General features: G+C 34.8%; 1 pseudogene across 1 annotated transcript; it reads right to left on the bottom strand.

The window, feature by feature from the left end:
• Positions 1-5,808: 5,808 nt before the first annotated feature.
• On the bottom strand, positions 5,809-7,986 carry LOC149814332 (F-box/kelch-repeat protein At3g61590 pseudogene; annotated as a pseudogene). The gene is made up of 2 exons (XR_016428041.1): positions 7,875-7,986; positions 5,809-7,182 (listed from the first exon to the last, which is right to left on the bottom strand). The product of XR_016428041.1 is annotated as an F-box/kelch-repeat protein At3g61590 pseudogene (transcript).
• Between the last annotated feature and the right edge of the window lie 10,595 nt (positions 7,987-18,581).

An 18,581-nucleotide genomic window follows, 5' to 3' on the forward strand; every position in this document is an offset into this window, starting at 1 on the left:
GTTGTAGCTGTCCCTATTGCTGCTGGCCGCTACCCTTTCCCACGTTGGGCTAGGTCTTCTTTTTCCTTTTTATTTCTTTCATTTTTTTTTAAAATTATAAATGAGTGCTTGTTTAGATTTTAGGGGTTAAAAAATGCTTGTTTTTAAGGTTTACTGTATTTTTTTATTATAGGCATGTAATGAATGCTTGATTTTTATTAGAATGTTTGACAGGTTAGCATCAGGTAGATGTTCATCATGGGTTGCTTTTAGTTTTTCATTCTATCAATCAACAAAATTTGTGGTAGGAAAATTGCTTTATCATTCAATCCCCAAGTAATTGTTCATTATTTTTGGGTGCATTATCACTTAGAACTGGGTTCTTGATAAGGCTAGTTAACAATACCATTGAGCACACTTTTGTCTCACATCTATCGGTTCATTGGCAGAAAGGTTATATTTTGCCAATGCAGAATGTATCGGATGCATGCCGGTTATGAGAGCCTATGCTTGTAGTGACCATCCTTTGATATATAGAAGGGGCTAATGCAGTGAATGGTACAATGTCACAGATGATCACCCTGTTGAGAGCCCCATTTATTTGACTAGTAGATCATATATCTTTACTATGTTATGGGGATAAAATGTCATTCTTTTTTCTTAGAAAAGAAAGCAAACCGAATTTTCTTTATAAATAAAGCAACCTGAGTTTTTTATACAATTTTTTGTTTGGCAGAACTTGCTTACCATAAACAAGAGACAAAACCGATTTAGTTTATGTTAAAAGGGTTTTAAGTGAAGCAACTAAGAATCCTTTTGAAGGGACCAACTACCTAGTTGAAATAGATTCCCACATAAATCCTATGATGAAAGTTGATTGATCACCAAGCCTATGGTGTTCGAATGGTTGGTATCTATGGCATTAGAGGACTAAGGAAGACGACTCTTACCAAGGCCATTTTACATCAGATTATCCATTGAATTTAAAATTTTAATGGTCTTATTTCTCATCTACATCAGTAAGAAGTGTTTATTTCAAATTTGGTCAATTGTGATATCTACTTTAATGCTATATCATTTAAATTAACTTGCTGACTTTGTGTAGTGTTTTTTCAATGTTACTAGTTGTTATTTGGGTTTTCTTCAAGATTTATGGACCTTCGTGTTTTAATTGCAAACTTAGTTTTCTTTTTTTGTCAAATTTTGACATGATTTTATGTTCAACATTTTTGAAAAATTAGAGAATGATTGTACTTGAATGGTTCAATTGAATGTTTTTTTGTTTAATTAATCTGTCTGTTCTAATTCGACATTCAATATTTTTGTTTAATTAATTAGCATAAATGATTGTACTTGAATAGTTTGGTTACATGTTTTTTTTGTTCCAAACCATTCTTTTGCAGCTAGGTTCGATTTTTGAAGTTATCTTCTAATCTGGAGGCTACACAGGCATAGCTCCAACGATTAAGAGAAGAACAAATGAAGGAGAAAGAGAGCGAAAAAGATAAAAAATGAAGCAAAAGAGAGAAACTTTTAAGAAGTTCAGAGAGAAGATGCAAGACTTCATGGATGTACATAGATAGAAACTCCATCTTAGATCCAAAATTGTCAGGGTTACGTAACATCTAAGTAAGAAACTTGACACTATTGTGTATTTTGACTCATTCTTATTACTTATATGTATTCACACTCTTGAAATCCATGTGTTCTTTTAATGTATTTGACAATTTTGACTGAGTTTCTTCTTGTAGGGATAGGTGTTGTTGTCTTGGTTTGTGATCTCAGAATTATAAGATGTCCCTCTCACTCTCTCTTGAATGTATTTTGGACATATGAAACTTGTTTTTTTTTATTATTTTTTGTGTACCCAAACTTGAATAAATTTTTTTATAAGCTTTGTGTGTATGAATAGTGTCAGTGAACTTCCAATTCTTATGAGTTCATGTATTTTTGAAAACTTGGTGCTTTTGGGCCATTTGTCCAAGGCCTGGACTTTGGTTCAAATTAAAGCAAGGGCCTCACTACTAAGTCTTGACCTTCATTGTACGGTTGTCTACTAACTTTGAAAAAAATTGTAAACAATGACCTGATTTTTTTTCTCTGTTTGTTATTGGCACTACCAGTTATCCTTTTCTTGTTTTCATGTTATTAGAAATTGTTGTATGTGTATTTCTAGGAAGGTAAGACTAAGTTGGATGTTTATATAGATTTTGAGTGCTTCAAGGCATTCAGATTCAGCTTGTTGAAGATATAGTGGAGGTTGCATTGCAAAATACAAATGAAAAGATGATCGAGCTGAAGGAAAATTTGGATTGCATCATAGCAGAACAGAGAACTTGCGAGAATAAGATCAAGTAGCTAGAGCATGAATATGAAGAACAGTTGGATTTAGAACAAAAGCAACTAGAGATAAGTAATCATTGTCTCTAACTTTCTTGCATTTTTTGTTTCTTGGGGGAGTATCAATATAGTAATCCTGGGATATACCATCTAAATAAATTTTCTTATTTTTTTTGGCATGTGCAGAAAGATACTTTCTAGAGTGATATTTATGGTAGCTTCATTGGGAGGATGTTAAGATACTATCTCTTTCAAGTTTATGGTTAATTATATCTATAAGAAGCAGCGTAGAGTTCTAAGCTTTTCTCTAAACATTTATCCTGGTTGTCCTAAATCTTATCCAATGATTAAATAGGTCTATGAGAGTTGAAATTTTGTACTAATGATATCTCTTGGGGTTTCTCAAGCACGAGAGCTAATATTTTGCAACATTTCTGTCAAGTTTCATAATTTCACTACTTATTGCAATGAACATCTAGAATGACATTCTCATATATATATATATATATATATATATATATATATATATATATATATATATATATATATATGAGAAGGAGGATGGTCCATCCCTTTAAACATGGTACATATGTGTTTTTTGGCAAATCTGACCTTATAAATGTGATCTCCATGGTTGAAAACATAGGAATAGACTCTTGGATCCAAGTTTTTGATGTATCGGTAAAATTTTATAATATAAAAATTTTCATAAATTTCATACCCATTGATTTTTGGACCCTTGTAAAATCTTACCTACACGTAAAAAAAAAAGTTTGATCCAAGAGTTTATTCATGTGTTTTCAACCGGCCTTAGGCATGGTATGTACCCACAATTCAAACAGTTGGAAGGGGTATGTGGAGTATGCAGGTGACTGATCTATCTTGCTGAAATAGAAGAAATGAAATATATTTGTGTAAAAGCAACAGTAAGAAAGGGTTACAAAAACATTTATGAAGACGATCTCAATCCTGAAAAGGGATGTAAAATTGACCCTTTCTTCTTCAAAACCCATCATGTCATCTTTATGTATTTAATTGCTAGTATCTTTATGTGTTTGGCATGCTTGACACTACCAATCATAGTTTTTCCTCTAGACCTGGCCTTTATTTTGTTTTTTGTATTTTAATAGAGTTCTCATTTAGTTGTTACTTTCGTACCAAGGATGCAGCCTAAATAGATGGGTGCCTGTCTAAATAAACAAATGCCTACAAAAACATTGTTTTCTTTGGTACGAAGTCATGAACCAAACTATCATTTGAATCATGTTTCATGTTGTGTTACTTTTCAGAAATGTGAATTTTTAATATTTGGGATCTGTTTAGCTTAAACTTGTAATATTTGTGATGGAGCTTGTTTTTGTCATGATAAATGTTTAGTGCAATCTACTGTTTCAATTTTATATTCAATGTCTATATTCTTTAAATGTAAAAAAAAAAATTGAAAACTATTTTTTAGTTTTTTATTTGCAGGTTTATAACCTATAATGGCGAGATACCTATCTTATCATTATAGCTTATACCGGTGAGTTAATTATCCCTATTATAACCTATAACGGTGCATAGGTATCTCACTGTTGTAGCCTATAACGATGAGAATCAAAACTCGCTGTTATAGCCTATAAGTAACCTATAACGACGAGCTAAGTATCTCACCGTTAAAACAACCTCACCATTAAAGATTGTTACACTGCTATTGGTGTTTCCAGTTCCGGCGGCACTAGTGTTGGTTCACCCTTTAAGGCGAGCTATAAATATGATCATTATTACTCAACAAAGGTTATTTCTTTTAGGCATTATAGGCCAATAGCGGCAGGATATATCACTGCACATCCTTGTAGGTGTCGTGTCACTATCATAGGACGAGGCCACTACTTCATGCATTGGGTGAGTCTCCAGGATCATGTTTCCATTTCACATATATCCATGTCCTATTCATCCAGGACTGTAAGGCCCAATGCCCTCCTCACTCACGCCTCTTTTATCTTTCCAATACAATGCCACCAGCCCTCTTCACAGAGTACAAAATAGTACCAACTTGGTCTTTGTGTTTATCTGTAGATTCCAATAAACAGATTTTTCCATTGTGGAGCAACCAATTCATCTAGCCATCTTCATCATGATGTAACCATTTCTGATAGCCCTTTAGCATAAGACAAATTCCTCAATTTCAGAATCAAGTTATCCCATAAATGGAATGTGGATTAGTTGAATATCAGGGTTATAAAGATGATGAAGGATTGTATTATCACAAAGAGAACAGATAAAAACAAGTAAAGCCATATAAATCACTTGGTGTCACAAAAAGACAACGTACAGAGATTATGCCTGTGTGACTCACACCAGAGAGAGAGAGAGAGAGAGAGAGGTGAATTATGGGGTTAGGTGGGGAAGAGGGAAGATTTCAAGTACAGAGTGAGAGAGGACTAATGGGTGAGACTGAGCTAACATAATGTTTTTGAAGGAGACACGATGGTTCGCAATGCTGAGAGAAACAGTTAAGCTAAAGGTGGATGGATAAGGCAAAACATAACAGATTAGGCAAGTGTTGGTATGCATATCTAGAAACAAAAGCAAGACCAAAGACGCTCAGTCTCTCTCGACACATCAAAAAACAGGAAAAGTTGAACTGGATATGCTCAACAGAGCCGCCCCCCACACCCCCACCCCTCTCTCTCTCACGTTCATGCAGTAGTTGTTCAGCCTAAACTTAAAGTGTTGCTGCTTGTTTTCAGCCTCAATTTTTTTTTAAAATGTCCAGTTAATTGAATTAACACAAAAGCAACTCCAGGAGCTCGCCTTGGGAGGACTGAGCTAGCCAGACCAAAAGGCGCAAATTATATGCTTGTTTTGAAAGTGAAAACATGTTAATAACCAGATTCTGGATCATCCAACCATGATATAAGAAGTGGGTTATTTTGGAGATTCCATTCTAGGACAAGCAAGAAGTGCCTAGTGCTCTTGCATTTTTCTAGAGCAGAGCCTTATCAATGAAGCAATGTCTCTCCCCTCCAAAGAATCTTATAGCACAAGTTGGGAAAGCCAAAAAGTCACATATTTCGTATCCCTATAAACAAAACAAAAAGGTTCGGTTTTTCATTACATTCATGATCTCACACAAGAAGCTTTCATGATTACTTATACATTGAGCAAGCATCACATGCAACCAAAGACGGTCACATTGATACTATAAGGTATAGAAAGTAAAAGCAGACAAACACTAGATTTTGTAAAGTAACAATTTTTTTTTATACCCAACATCAAAGCATTGCATACTCGGCAGAAAAGGAAAAAAACCTCTCTCTCTCTCTCTCTCTCTCTCTCTCTCTCTCTCTCTCTCTCTCTCTCTCTATATATATATATATATATATATATATATATATATATATAAGAAAAAAAAACGCCAGGCATCTTTGCAGCTTGACGTGTGATCTTACAATTCTATATCGATGAGCTCTGTTACAAAATGAAGCAAGGAATGACAAGTCACCATTCACAAAATTTTGAACAGATTCAGTACTTTAGTGCAGTACTCTGTAAATTTCCATTCCATCTGCTTTGACATTGATAGCACCAACCAAAGAACAACTTCGAACTCGATCAAAAAACAAACAAAGCGTGATCAAGGAACAACTTCAAACCTGGGTTCAAAGCAAAAACCTGTGAAAAGCTGCAAAGGGAAACGCTTACTCACCGGACACTTTTGCGCCCACTTCCATTGCTTCTGGCTCATGTCAAAAACAAGCAGGGCAGGTGCACCATAGCTCTGGATGTAGATAAGGTCGTCAGTTCCACTGCTGGAGAAAACATCATCAAACTCTCCAAATCCTTGAAAGAACTTGTGGGGCATCCGAGTCACCTCTTGCCACTCAGTCTTGTTTAGTACCCAGATCCCAATCCCCTTGATTATATCAGATCTATCTTGTTTACCAATCCCGCCAACCATCACCAACTTATCCTTGAGATTCATCAGCCTTCCACAAGTTAGAGAACAAGGCACAGGAATCAAATTTCGTATCAAAGACACATGGGAAGATCTACTTGCAAGATCATACATGATCAATCCGTGTCGGTTCTCAGAGGTTCCCATGACACCGGTTGAGTAAATCAAGCAATAGAAAATCCCATTGCAGATCACGCTCTGGTCTCCTCCCCTCCATCCCCTCGACACTTCCTTTACTGATGTAACCCAAGATTTCGTCTCGGAATCATAAACTTGGATTGACAAATTCCATTGAAGGAAATCATCAGGAACCTGCTTAGATTTTGCAACTGCAACTGTGTAGGCATTGGATTTAAGGTTCACAGATATAGAAAGAGCGCTATAATCTGATAGTTTCAGCTCAGGAGATACTTCTATCTGCCTAGAAGCCTTGGTAACGGGATTACAGACGTAGAGCTGGTTGCTGCTGTTGTTATCCATGAAACAGACTAACCCGCACGAAGAAGCAATGAACCAGTTGGGTGCTTTGATGCAGGGGAGGTCTATATTGTACCATTTCTTAAGAATCGGATCATAGGTAAATCCTGTTGGACCATCATTGCTAGTGAACATAAAATACCAAGGCTTCTGTGACAAAATGTTAGAGAAATGCCACAGGAACCTGTTTGAATTGATTATCTGATTCCACCTCTTACAGACAGACCCTGCCCTAAAAATGCTAGCTATGGGCAAGCAAGCCAGGATCCGTTCTAGTAAGTCATCGGGCAAGAGAAAATCAAGAGAGACAAGAGAATCATCATCCCCAACATCATCATTGTTTTCTGAGAATGATTCATTGCTCCACACTTCTCTTCCTATTTCCTTGAAACGGCTAGTGTCCCAAGATGTCTCTCCCTCCATCTATGTATCCTAAGAAACAAACCCTAGAAACAGAATACAAAAGAACCATAAAAAAAAATCCAGATCACAAAAATGAATTAAGAACAGCACAGATAAACAAAAAAGCAAGACCAAGAACTGATCAGATTACAACAAAGCGGAGAAACTGAAACCACCCATAAATCCATTTTCCATTGAAAAAGAAACAACAAAATCAACTCCAGATCGGGAAAAAATGAAAACAATAACCAAAAAGGAAAACAATAATAAGATGTAATGCTGATGCTATTACGCTAATGTAAAAAACAAAAAATAAAACTGCCAATCTTCAATCTCCCTAAGAAAAATCCCTTCCAAGACACCAAAACCCTGCCACCTCCCCCATTCCAAAAGGAAGAAAAAGAAATAAAGAAAGATGGATGGGAGAGAAAATGAAACAAAGAAGCAAATAGAAGAAAGCAGCCAAATGGGTGAGCTTCAACGTTGATGAGATGCCAATAACGTGCGAAACTGGAAGCTACCCACCTCTGTTTTCCACATAAAAGTAAGAAACGACTATGTAACGCGCCAGACAACAATCAAAAGCGATACGTTTTGAAGATATGAACGAAATATCAACGAATGCAGGTGAGATTCACGCCTCAGATCCATAAGAAACAAAAGAAAATAACAGGAAAAAGGAAGAAAGGAAGGGAGATCAATGGAAAGAAGCGTACAGAATGGGCAACAAACATACCCAAAATCGGAGATTTTGGAAGAACCCTCGTCGTCTTCACCAAATCCCAGTAGATGGGTACCTCTACATCTGTCAGAAGCAACCCCAGATTTATCACAGGGAGCAACAGAATGTTTGGGGGGATAAAATAGAGGACGACCCACAAAAAATAAAAGCTTGAAAAGAGAGAGAGAGAGAAGCGACAGGCATCAAACGAATGGAAGGCTGTTTTTTAACTCTCCCTTTCTTAACTTTCTCTCATTCACTCTCTTAAGAGAGAGAGAAACGACAGGCAACAAACGAATGGAAGGCTGTTTTTTAACTCTCCCTTAACTTTCTCTCATTCACTCTCTTAATTTGCTCCCTCTCGATATGAAGGCTTTTGTACCCTTCGGGGTGGCGTGGTCTTATTTTATACGATTTCTTTTCAATAAACAAATTTTAATTTAGCCTGGTCCCGTTTTGCAAATTTTTTAATCGATAAAAATTCGGGTTTTGCTTTGTTTTTGTGTTTTGCTAGTTTACCAATCTGGCTATAATTTGGCTTCATTAGAGAAACGTAAATGCTTTCTCTGACAATGCTTTTTTCTCTCTCTTTCTTTCTTTTGTTAGTGTGTTAAATAGGGAAAATGAAAACTTACCCAATAGAAAACCTTTCGAACCTACTCAATAAGAAACATTACTATGTTTTTTAATTCTGACCTTACAGATGTATTCAACATAATTAATTTATTAGAAAATTGATACCTGGATCATGCATTTTTTTAAAAATTTATATTTAGAGCTTAAAACCTTTATAAAATTGTAGGTCATTGATTTTTAAAACCTTATAAAAACATATTCATGCATCAAAATCGAATCCTCCAATAACTGATTCCTATAAGAACAATCACATACATCACATCTATAAGGTCAAAACACCAAAAAATACGATAAATGTTTTCTATTGAATAGGTTTGTAAGGTTTTCTTTTGGGTAGGCTTTCATTCTCTTATTAAATAGTACTATTAATATTTTTACCATACCAACCAATAAAAAAATAATTCATTTGTGGCTTTCCCATAACATGATGGTCCCAAGATAAGGTTTTTTGTCAGCACAAAATGAAAAGAAGAAAAAAAAGAAGAGAGGACTGTGGAGCAACAACAAGCTGCCTCAATTTCTAAACACAATAACCATATGGAACTTTTTTTTTTAGCATATTATGAACTTTTTTTTCTCACCTCTGAAAGCCACGAGCACACCATGCGCCAGTGAGGTTTGATATGGCGCCTTCGTGTCAGCACCCTCACAACCACTCGACCTTGTTATTATGAATTTCTTATGCACTCCTTCCAGTTTTCATGGTTGCTAAACACAATTTCCCTTCTGTACTGACCAATATCTTCATGTAAGATACAGATGGGGGAGGAGATGTGGATGTTTACGGCTTCTGATGTCCACATTGACACTTTGTACCTTTAAGTATGTTTATACGTCAGCGGATTTGATGGGATTTCCATTATGACCAAAAATACACTCGTATTATATGTTTTCTACTTGTTCTCACATGAATGTATATGTATAAAATACGTGTTTTGGGAGAGAAAATATTGGTTACAGTACCCTTGGGTTCAAACCCCTAGTGAAAACACTGTAATTTACTTAATTTCGACAGAGAAAGCTGGTGTTAGGCAGACCCCTACAAGTTATACAACTATACCATAGGGATTCGAACTTGCAACATCCCAACACAAGGTGACGCCCACTAACTGCTCCTGCCACACAAGTGGAGCCCCCATTGGTAATTTACTTATTTTTGTGTTTTTAGATTCGGAACCTCTAGATGCTTGGTTGAGTAGGGGTTGACCCTTAGATCATGATTTTGTAGCAGGTATAAAGGTTTTTTAGGAGTTGAAAAATGCATGATTGACAATGTATTGAAATTTCTGTCTCATAAAATCCTGATTTTACATCAAAAAATATGATCTGAGGTTGATCTCTGCTCTAATGAGCAGGTGGAACGCATATCTATACGGTTAGATTTCATCAACATGACTTGCAGATATGAGTTTCAAAGAAAAGATTTGGAACTCACAATTGTTGCCAATGCTTTGGCCTTTTTTTTTTTGAATTTTGCTAGAGAAACTGCCCCAGGCACAGAGACCTAACCACTCTGGCTCAGCCAGACGTACTTACGGTTGTTGTCCATGTTGCCGTAAAACTCTGAGGGCTTACCCCTCAACCCTAGAAAGTTGCCAAGCTTCGGCTTATGCAGGGTTGACACCCATGGGATTTGATCCTAGACTGTCCATCAAACTGTCTAGGCCCCATCCCACTACTTCCAACCCCTTGGGTCTACCGTTTTCACCTTTTGAGATGTGTCAAACACCAACGGTACATCATGATATTTTCAGAAGCCTATATATATATATATATATATCAAATATCACATATTTTAAGCATTATTTTATCATGATAATAATGCAACTAAACACTTTTTATTTTATGTTTTATAATATTTCTTTATAGAATTTTATATCATGCAATTTTTTATACACACCATGCTTTTTTAAAATTTCCAATATATCATGAGATTTTCCCTTAAGGGTTTTCTCCAAGAATGAAATTTTGTGATATTAGCTTGAATATGTAAGATGTCAATGGATCGGGTGTTATCCTATATCTGATTCTGATTAGTCAAATTGGGTAAAGCAAAATCAAATCAGACACAGATTCAGATCTGATTGGGACTTTTCCATTCATATGTTGGAATCCAATTACGTCTAAGAAGTCGGATTTGGTTTGTTTGAATCCCAGTACAATTAGCCAATATCTAGTAAGATAAGATTTAGTAAAGGATATATCCAACCCAAATCCGATCCGTTTGCATCCCAACAAGGGTGTGACTATGAAGTCCTATGTTTCAATCAGATCGTATTGTCATCATCCAATGGACCGCTGACCCAGTTATAAAATTTAGCATGTTCTAGAAAGAAATATATTAAAACAAAAGGGGAATTGCAATTAGGGTATGATTTTCAGCTTTTTAATGAATCAAAGAGACAAAGATATATGATATAGGAAAGAATGGAATTCCAAATTCCAAGTAACGTGTTTGTATTGGTACTTGGCCAAGGCGGTAGAGACAGCCTCTTTTGAGGCTAATTAGTAGTTACTAGGATGTCCACCTATCATAACAAGTCAGCCATGATTCCATGCAAACAGAATTCCTTGGACACTTCAGACAAAAAGGGGTGAATCAAGGACAATGAAATCCAGGGAGCAGCTTAATTTTTTATCAATATAGGAATGGAGCTGATCACCTCAACGGCGCTGCTTAGATAGTGGCTGCAGCATCATTAATCATTTTCCTATATACTGCCACCTAGTCACTTTTCACTTTTAATAGTTTATACAGGACGCTTCTATAGTGACTTCTTCCTTGCCTTTCCAAAAATTTCAGTCGACTTTGTAGTTAAATGTGGTACCCAACATATCTCTCTCTCTCTCTCTCTCTCTATATATATATATATATATATATATATATATATATGTGTGTGTGTGTGTGTGTGTGTTTAAATCTACAAAATAAAATATGCAAAAATAGAAAATTTTACATGTTTGATTTTACATCGATCTGCTCTTGATCGTTCTATGCCAACATGTGGGTAGGTTTTCATGAGATTTCAAGAATTAACTGCCCAAAATCTTTTTAGATTTTTTGAGCTCAAGATTTTTGTTTTCATAAAAAAGAACACGATTCAGGTGATAATTCTTAGCATATCTAACATGCCGAACACATCTATAGGGTCAAAATTGTTAAAAAAGTGTTTGAAAATCTATTTTGTGTGATCCCATCTCTCTCTCTCTCTCTTTGGGGACCATCCAATCAAAGGAATGTTCAAATCTACAACAGATGATAATGGACAACATTTCTTCTCTAACAATCCAGTTTTTCATCAATCAAACTTTACATATTGAATTTTTGTCATTCATTTAGTGAGTAACTTGTTTTGGATTATGATTTTTTTATGTTTAAATGCATTTTTAAAAGCACTAAAAATCAACGGCCCACAATATTATGTATAAGTTTTAATTGCATCGTGAGCCGTTAATTTTGACGTTTCAAAAAACATGCCTATATGTCATAAAGTCTTCATGTAAAGCATATTTCTTACTAAATAAATTATAAAGAACAATTATATGAACTTTGATCGATGAGACACTCAATGTTTGATCTATCATTGGTTGTAGATTTTGTACCTTCTTTTGGTTTGACAGTCCCCCCATCTATATACATATACCTATATATATTAGCTCCTAAAGACTTATGTCCTAAACACCCTCAACACTTCTAAAAAAACATAGTTACTGGTCTTTTTTGGTTTAATCCAAATCTCTAAGTGTGTTTCAACTACTTTTCCCTAAAACCATGCTTTAGCTTGACTCAATTTAACAAGAAATTTGGTTTTTTATTTCATCAATTTTATTGCAATATGAACTGTTGATTTTTTTCACTTTAAAAGTACATCTAAACATGAAAAATACCAAGTCTAATAATGTTTTATGCTAACTAAGCTCTAAACAATACAAATGTATGTTTAGATTAAGAAAATGCTCAAAATTTTGATTTTGAAATCATTTAGGATCATAGGAGAAAAAACTATTTAGTACCTATTTATTTCTCTCTCTCCCTCTCTCTCTCTATATATATATAGAGAGAGAGAGAGGGGGGGGGAGTAGGTACCTACCACAAGTGAATGAGAGTTTTCGTGGTTCTTTGTGCAAATTTGACCCTGCAAATGTGTTCAGAATGGTCAATTTGCTAGAACATGACATTTGAATAGCATTTTTTTTATAAAAATATGATTTTTTAGGCTTTTAATATTTATAAAAAAAATTACCATTGATTTTTAAACCTTATAAAAAACTCCTCACGTGTTTGAATCAGACGATCCAAAAGTTGATTCCTACAAAACCAAGTACGTAGAATGCATTTGTGTGGCCTGATTAAAAAAAATATGAAAAAAAAATCTTCAAAAGCCCCATATGATGGTGTTAGGCATAAATCGGATGGTTTAGTAAAAATTCACATGTTATTACTAAATTTATTTCTTGCTATGAAACTTTTAAAAACTGTCGTACTGTCTTGCATAAAAAAAGCACAGCCATGGGAATTTTAGTAAATTATAAAAGCTTTTAGTTAACTTTCTACAATGGACAAAGATTACGAAGTACAAATCAGAAAAAAGCGATGTACACTTTTTCTCTTTCCAGGTCGAACCTCTTACAAGCGCATGGTAATCAATGAAACTGATAGGTGCAATAAAAGCTTATTTATTTGCACCTTAATCAAAGACGTTAGATCCTCGATTATGCGAATCACCTTAAGTACATTACAAGCTAATGATGTTTTATGAAATCTATAAGCTATCACACTACAAGAAATTTCAGTTTTACCGCCCTGTGGTCCTAGTAAAGACAATACTAGCATCATTAAAAGTTTTTACTGGTGCTATCAAAATATCAGTAAATGAATGATAGTGGGTCTTGCTGGTAAAGCCTTTACTTCCATACAGGGTAGTGCCAGTAAACATTGTCTTTATTGGTGTTAAATTAGTGCCAATAAAAAATCTATTTGTTGGCGTTAATATTGTGCCAGTAAAGAGATTTTTCTACAATTTATTTTTCACTAAAAAAATAATTTTTTGGTGCAAAAAATGTGCTAGTAAAGATGTTATTTCTGTCACATTTTTTGCACCACCAGTAAATCCCACTTTACTGGCACTAAAAAAATATCTCCAGTAAAGGGTTATGCTTAAAAAAAAAAGGAGCTCAATGGTCCGATGTTTGGGTGACATTAGCTGCACTTGTTAGGGTTCCAAGAATTCTTAGGCCTGCTACACTGAATTCTACAATTGGGCTGTTTAGATAGCACTGAATTTAATTCTTTCAACAAATTTAGTTTTTTTTTTATTTTACTTTCTTGCACATTTAGCTTTAATTGAATGAGCAATGAATATATATATATATATATACACACACTACCAAAGGTGGAAAGAGGACCAGGATGATAAATTAAAAACTGAAGTCCCCACTTGTATGCTGAGTAAAGACATGCTAAGAATAAGTCAACACGATCATCATCATCAACATCTTCACGCTAACAAAATCAGAAATGAAATGTATGAACAGGTGTATTGAAAATTATAACTTCAAATTGGGGACTACAGGAATGTCATATAATGTACACAAATTGTAAGAACTCCATCAGTTTCTAATCTAAAAGAAGGGAATACATTAACTGCCTATGGCAACACAATCCTCTGCAAAATCTATGAGGTCCTAGAGTTAAACCTGGATCACAAGCATGCTTATGATATGCTGCACTTGCCTAGTATCCATAATTGCCACCATAGACTGAACCATAACCTCCAGCAGGAAGACTAACCGGCCCAGGTTGGGAAGGAGGTGAAGAGTACACTGACTTTAGAGGAGGATAAGAATTGTATGAAGGATTAAAAGGGTTGAGCTGATTCTGTGTTGGTACTGCAGCTTCTGCCATGAAAGTCTGACCCAGTTATAAAATTTAGCATGTTCTAGAAAGAAATGTATTAAAACAAAAAGGGAATTGCAATTAGGGTATGATTTTCAACTTTTTAATGAATCAAAGAGACAAAGATATATGATATAGGAAAGAATGGAATTCCAAATTCCAAGTAACGTGTTTGTATTGGTACTTGGCTAAGGAGGTAGAGGCAGCCGCTTTTGAAGCTAATTAGTAGTTACTAGGATGTCCACCTATCATAACAAGGCATCCATGGTTCCATGCAAGCAGAATTCCTTGGACACTTCAGACAAAAAGGGGTGCATCAAGGACAATGAAATCCAGGGAGCAGCTTATTTTTTTTTTTGAAAGGCAAGCTGGGGTTAGGTGGACCTCTACCAGAATAACAGATGTCCCATGTGGCAGGGAGATTCAATCCTGGACCGGGTGTTGTGTGTTCTCCCTGGAACACAAATTCGCGTGTTCTGGTGTGTATGGAGGAATATCTTGGGACCCGCGATAATTCACATGTCAATGTTGCCAATGATGACATTATAACAAAATAACATATAAAAAAGGTAGATATGCTTTTGACGGAAATGTCCTCCTGTAAGATAGATATGTGTTGAACAAAAATGTTCTCCCGCACCTCATAAATAGATTTGCATGTTTCACCTTTGTTTTTAGCTTGTGTTACAACACATGGCTGCCTTCTCGTTCCTGCTGTGTGTTAGATAGAAAACATTCTCGGGTTCGTTCCTACCTCATCGAGATAACTATAAATCGAACGACTGGTTCGAACATTGGTGGGAGTCATAGAGGGATTTGTCGGCCATCTCTTTTCACAGTCATCTCTTCTTCTTCATTTTCGTTAGGCAGTATGGAAAAAAACAATGGTGCACAAACATTTCAACAAGTGTCATTAAAGTGTGGTGAGTACCTTTCCATGTCATCATGCTATTGTTGAAGAACATATGTCGTCATGAGTGTCATTAAGGCATTGTTTTGTTATTGCAGGTAGATTTTATTGTTTCGATGGTTAGAAACTTGAAGATATTTGTAAGACGCTGGTACCTGTTGACAAGAATGCTTGGTTACAGATGCGAGCAAGGGCTTCTACCCCATCCGGTATCGTTTATTCACTCAGTATATGCAATGTAACGCAAATCATGGTTGTAGTAACACATATATCGATTTGTGAGATATTATTTTGTTTGTTAATATCGATTTGTAATATATTATGCTGAATTGTCGTATATCGATTTATAAGATATTATGTGTTTTCTAGTATCAATTTGTGAGATATTGTTTTGTTTGTTAATATCGATTTGTAATATATTATGTTGAATTGATGTATATGGATTTGTAATATATTATGTTGAATTACCGTATATCGATTTGGAAGATATTATGTGTTTTATAGTGTCGATTTGGTGATATTGTTTTGTTTGTTAATATCGATTTATAATATATTATGTTGAATTGCCGTATATCGATTTGTAAGATATTATGTGTTAGTATCGATTTATGAGATATTGTTTTGGTTGTTAATCTCGATTTGTAATATATTATGTTGAATTTTCATATATCGATTTGTAAGATATTATGTGTTTTCTAGTGTCAATTTGTGAGATATTGTTTTATTTGTTAATATCAATTTATAATATATTATGTTGAATTGTCGTATATCGATTTATAAGATATTATGTGTTTTCTAGTGTCGATTTGTGAGATATGGTAACTGATTGTTAATATCGATTTGTAATATATTATGCTGAATTGTCGTATATCGATTTATAGGATATTATGCTGAATTGCCATATACTGATTTATAATATATTATGCTAAATTGTTGTATATCAATTTGTAAGATATTATGTGTTTTCTAGTATCGATTTGTGAGATATGGTTTTGTTTATTATTATCTATTTGTAAGTTATTATGTTGTTGCTTTGATACTATGATTCATTCAATTGTTTCTTTGACTTGCATAATTAATCGATAGTCGTTGTTATATGCATCTTGAATAAATTATAGAAAATGTATATGCTGGCTAACGCAAATTGATATTTTGCTCATGACATTGTTAATCATATCAACTAGTTGCAGTGAAGATGATATATCTCAATCACTGGAAAGTCATGGAGCAACGGACATCCGTACTATCGACGCACCTAAAGAAATAAATATGTGCACTAATGATGCACATGATAAGAAGGGTGCAAGCATTGGATTCACTCTTGACTTGAATATTCCAAAAGATGAAATGCAATTTGATAATGAGATAGACGATCATGACAATGCACTTGACAAAGGTGCAGGCACTTCAAGTCTACATGATAGTACACTTGACTCTGTTCCCATAGAGAGAATGCAGTTTAATAATGAGGAAGCTGCATACAAATTTTATAATGATTATGCCTTAAAACTTGGCTTCAGTGTTAAAAGGTATTCTTGGGCAAAAAATGCACAGGGTGTCTTAGTGAGAAAGGCATATGTTTGTTCTAAGTAAGGTTGGAAGAAGTCAAGTGAAAATTCAACAAGGAGCAAGCTAGATTCAAGATGTGGTTGTCTAGCGAGAATGGTGTTAAGAAGACTTCCGAATAGAAAATATGTAGTTCATACTTTAATCAATGCTCATAACCATGAATTAGCCCCTTCATTTATGACTGTATGTTAAGGTCACATCGTAAAATAACTGAAGTGCATGTTGCAATTGCTGAAATAGCTGATAGCGACGACATTACACCAAGGAAGACATAATTTATACGCGCACATAGATGGTGGTTGCGAGAATGTACCATTCACACTTATGGATCTAAGAAACCATTTGAGAAGGAAGATGTCAGACAACATGAAGAATGAAAGAATATGTTCTTTGGTTGATTACCTACAGAAGAATTCAAGCAAAGACCCTGGTTTCTTTAGTGCAATGTAACTGGATGAAGATGGATATGTTGTGAATATGTTTTGGTCAGATTCAAAGTCAAGAGTAGATTATGAATGCTTCAATGATGTGCTTATTTTTTATACGATAGTGAAGATTAATACAGAACAATGGTCATTTGCGCAGTTTGTTGGAGTGAACCATCACTCACGGAGTTGCATATCAGGCAATGCTTTTTTGTATGATCAGACCAAAGAAAGCTTTGAGTGGTTGTTCAGAGTATTTACACAGGCAATGAATGGAAAGCACCCTGCAGTTGTACTTATAGATGGTGATCATGCAATTGTGACTGCAGTGTCTCATATATGACCATATGCACATCATCGCCTATGTTTGTGACATATCTTTCAAAATGTAGCAAAGAACATATGACATATTTTTAATCAAAAGATAGGGTTTGATAAAAAGTTTAGAAAGTATGTACTTGAGAGCATAGACGAGGTCACTTTTATGTCTGATTGGGAGCAAATGATTTAGATGTACGACCTTGAAGACTGTGTGTGTGGTTACAAAATTTATATACAGACAAAGAGAAGTGGACATTGGCATATGGAAGACAATACTTTTGTGCAGGTATGACAAGCACATAAAGAACTAAATTTATGCATGCCACACTGAAAAAAACCTTGTATCCATGTTTAACAATATTCCGCTTCATGGAACAATATAAATTATTTGTAAAAGATCTTAGACAGAATGAGCTTGAACAAGATATGAAATGCTTCAACACCCGCCCTGTAACTTTGGGTATGAAAATATTGGCGCGACGTGCAGATTTGTACATACTAACTTGATTTTAATGAACTAAGAAGAAGGTTATATAGGTCATGAATTGCAACATAGAAGGACATATGTAATATGAGAATATGCAATTATACCATGTTGTGTGGGAGAGCAAAGAGCAAAAAAAAGAAAAGAAGCATATGTTGCGTATAATGTTGACAACAGAACAATTGAATATACGTGAAAAAAGTTTGAATTTAAATATATTTTATATCATCATGCATTAAAAGCACTTAATCAAGAGAAGATACAAGAAATACCTGAGTCATATATAATGTGAAGATGGACGAGACAAGCAAAGATTGAACTGCTAGATACAAATAATGTCAGTCCATCTGGTGTTGATGAGAAGTGCCACATAGTCTCTCATTACCAACAACTATATAGGTCACTTATACATGTTGCAGATTTGGCATCGAAAAGCAAAGAAGCCTATGTATGTATGAGAAAAGTATCAAGGAAATTACTT

This window comes from Nuphar pumila, chromosome 15, assembly GCF_984573655.1.
Source record: "Nuphar pumila chromosome 15, dmNupPumi1.hap1.1, whole genome shotgun sequence".
Lineage (NCBI taxonomy): Eukaryota > Viridiplantae > Streptophyta > Magnoliopsida > Nymphaeales > Nymphaeaceae > Nuphar > Nuphar pumila.